Source organism: Sinocyclocheilus grahami, unplaced genomic scaffold, assembly GCF_001515645.1.
Source record: "Sinocyclocheilus grahami isolate Dianchi unplaced genomic scaffold, SAMN03320097.WGS_v1.1 scaffold3408.1, whole genome shotgun sequence".
NCBI classification, from domain to species: domain Eukaryota; kingdom Metazoa; phylum Chordata; class Actinopteri; order Cypriniformes; family Cyprinidae; genus Sinocyclocheilus; species Sinocyclocheilus grahami.
The window spans coordinates 8,897-12,459 of record NW_015508535.1 but is presented as its reverse complement, the minus strand read 5'-3'; positions in this window follow the sequence as shown (position 1 = coordinate 12,459).

Below are 3,563 nucleotides of genomic sequence, written 5' to 3'. Positions count from 1 at the left end.
AATTAGATAATACCAATTTAGGTCAACCACTTACCACGCAATGCTTAATTTTGTTCATTCTGAGGTGTAAAAAGGTTGCATTAGCAATTAAAGAAAAAATACTTAAGCAAAACATGGTCCGGTCAAAGTGTCTGAATAATTTTTTTATCTCAAATTTTACTGGTAGTCCACTGTATGAAAAATTTTTGGGTTTAATATGTCACAGTTCACTTTATTTTGCTATCCTCACTTACATAAATGAACTATAGTGTCCTGCACCCACTAGTAAAAAAATATCAAAAATTATATCTGGTGTCTGAATATTTTTTGGTTTGACTGTAGCTCTCAAATCTATAATGAAAATGCCAGTTCCATAATCATATTTAGATTAAATTTGTTACATCCAGTATTATTAAAATTTCCAAAAGCCCTTATCAAGAACAGTATCAGTTCCAAACGCTTGAGACGTTTCCTAAAGTTTGAGTTCCTGTCGAGACAAAAACACTGTTGATGATTAATTGAACAGAATGACACAGGCCAAATCTCAGATGATGAAGAGAGAACAGATTGTTGGCCCAAACAGAGTTCCACCTGCCTGCCATAAACTAAACTAAACCCTGCATCTCTCACCGTGCATACGTGGCTGCAGTGACAGCCTCTGTTTGCAAACTTCTTATGAAGTATTGCCTTATCAGTTTGTAATGACATAAGGGAAAGTAAATAATGACAGAATTAAAATTTTTGGGTGAACATGCACTTTAAAATGCACATTTAAGTGCAATATTGTTGATTCCCAACACCAAAGTGATTTTGAGTATCGATATTAGTAAAGTAAAAAAAAAAAAAACTATAAATATCTAAATGTCCTTTTCTAATTTCTAATTTTAATGAAATATCTGCTTTGGAAAAAATGTCTCTGATTGGGTGCTGCAGTATAAATTTATTATTTTTTATAAAGAGGATGTTCCTTATACAGAGAATGTTCCTCAGTTTAGCAAATGAGCTCATTATGTGAAGCATAAGACACCTCGACCAATATAAGATGCCTGACAGAGAAGAGAAATATAAATAATCTGTAAGCATATTCCCTCACTTCTGCAAGTGATACTAATAAGAATAAGTGCTGGTAGTACAGCAATGCACCCGTTTTTGTTTCAGACTTATTTATGATTTGTCGGAACACATCTGGAACACATCTGCTGGGAGGGAAAGTGTTTAAATGTGCCTTTCCAATGCATACTCCTTGGTACATACTCTCTTTCCCCTGTACGGGAAGAGTCATAACTCTCACACATATGACTGACAGAATATTTCATCTTCAAAGTTCACATTGCTCTGTCTGAACCCTTGAAAGTCCACCATCTAGACACAAATGTATTGCAGAAATACATTCAAAATAAAAACATATCTCGTTATTTATGCCAGAAAAGGAGTGCAAATGACCCTGAATTGTCTTTTTTTTCTCCATTTAAATTGTGCTGAAAAGTATCAATAAAGCAACATTTATGTAATGTTCAATACTCTTAAAGTTTACAGCCTCAAATTAAGTGAATGCAACCTGCAAGCAATTTGAGTATAATGGAAATGTCAGGACAGTTAGGTCATGCCACAGTTGAGATTAATTGGAAAATACAGTATATGGAAGCACTATGTAGCTTTTATGGGCATCTATTATTCATCCGTTCATTTTAAAACGTGATTTTTGTGATCTGTCATTCGCAGACATGAGACGTGACTTATCTGCTATGATACTTTTTAAATAGCATTGCATGAGAGACATGTATTTGTGGCTTTTCAAATAAAAGGGTGTCAGAGCCAACACTTTATAGCTACTTGACCAAGACTGCAGTCTAGGTACGACTCTGTCCATCTCATTTGCAGTATATATACACGACAAAATAAACCGAAGCAGTATATAAATTGGGCAAAGCACAAAACTGCATGTAAATATAATTTCTAGTCTTCACACCCATACGCTCAAGCTTTTAAATGAACAGTTGTTCTCCTAATTTGTCAAATCTTTGTTTTGACAATACACAGCCTGTTCATTAAATTTACTTTGCTAAGTTTTGAGATATGTAACATAAAACACAAATTCATGTGTAAAAGAGATCCTCCCATCATAAAAAGCATTTCCAAGCACCTTTAAAGGGGAATCAAACCTGTTTAATTTTTCATAGTATGCCAGTCCATCCTAAGGTTTAGACAGCTGTGCTGGAGGCTAAATTACATCAAACATATTATGTTCAATGACACAAAGTTCAACACTGGCTCTATTCTTATTCACAGTCAAAGGAAGAGCAGACGTGTGCATGTTTTTATAATCAAAGGCCTAAACCGCCACATACTGCTTTTGGTGTTTTGCTTGATCCTGAGGCCTGTTAGATCATTACACAGATGTTAGAGATGTTACCACAGCAGAAAAGAAGAGGTCTTTATCTTCATCTACCACATCCATCCCATCTGAAGGAAACCTTCCCTTGGGGTCCAGCTCTAGTTACCAACTGTTTATGAACAAAGTCCAGGAGCAGCTCTACCAATCTTAAAACTACTACAATGATAGTATCTAACAGCATTAGTTGTTGTTTCAGAGGCCTAAATGTGAGATAACATGCTTTTCTTTGGCTTGCTATGGGAAATATCTGTCTCAGACATGCATCCTTCTGGCAATGTGTTCATTGGCAATTATATGAGCACTATGGTTTCAGATTTACCTTTGATCTGCACCTTTGATCTCCTCACACTTTTGGCATGGTATGTTCAACACATGCTATAGGCATATTGACCTCTTTATATTGTCAGCCTACAGATTTTGAGTTGATTCTTTTGAATGGTTATAGTTTGGGGGAGGCATCAATTTTCGACGATCAGTTGAGATCATTCACTGATAAATTGACGAAAGTAAATTACAAGGTCCATTAAAGCGACAGCAGGAGAGGTCCTGTAATATATTTACATCAAACCAACCATGTGTGCACTGCCATATGTGAGCTCCATATGCTTTTATAAAACCTGTCACAAAACAGAGAAACCGCTTACTCATACTTGAGCCAATCAAGTGCAATCTGATAAAACTGCAAGCGTGAGGCTATTTTTAGTTGCATGTGGCTTTCTTCAACTAGTTTAGCTGACCACGTGATCTTTCCATAAAACAAGCTGAGCTGTACAACAAGGGTATAGTGTTGGCTTTTGTGTAGAAGGATAAGTCTGTTTATTTTATGGGAAAGCAAGCAAAACCACTTGTTTGTGTAATGGAATTAGCCAGATTCAGACGCATAAACATGCGAAATGCTCATTTAGATAATCACATTCTGTCAGTGTGAATCAAACCATCCTCCCTTTCGGCCAACTGACTGAAACATCCTGTGAATGCTGTGAACAAACACATTATAATGTGAACCATTTTTTGTGCACACTTCTACAAGTTCAATATTTAAAAATACAATAGTTACTATTTTGCCATTATTAATTATGTATAATGTAATAAGATTGTTGTACATCTGTTGAATTGCCTAAATTAAAATAAAACATTCAAATTTCAGATACATAATAACATTTTCAGAATTGGGGGGGGGGGGGGGGGG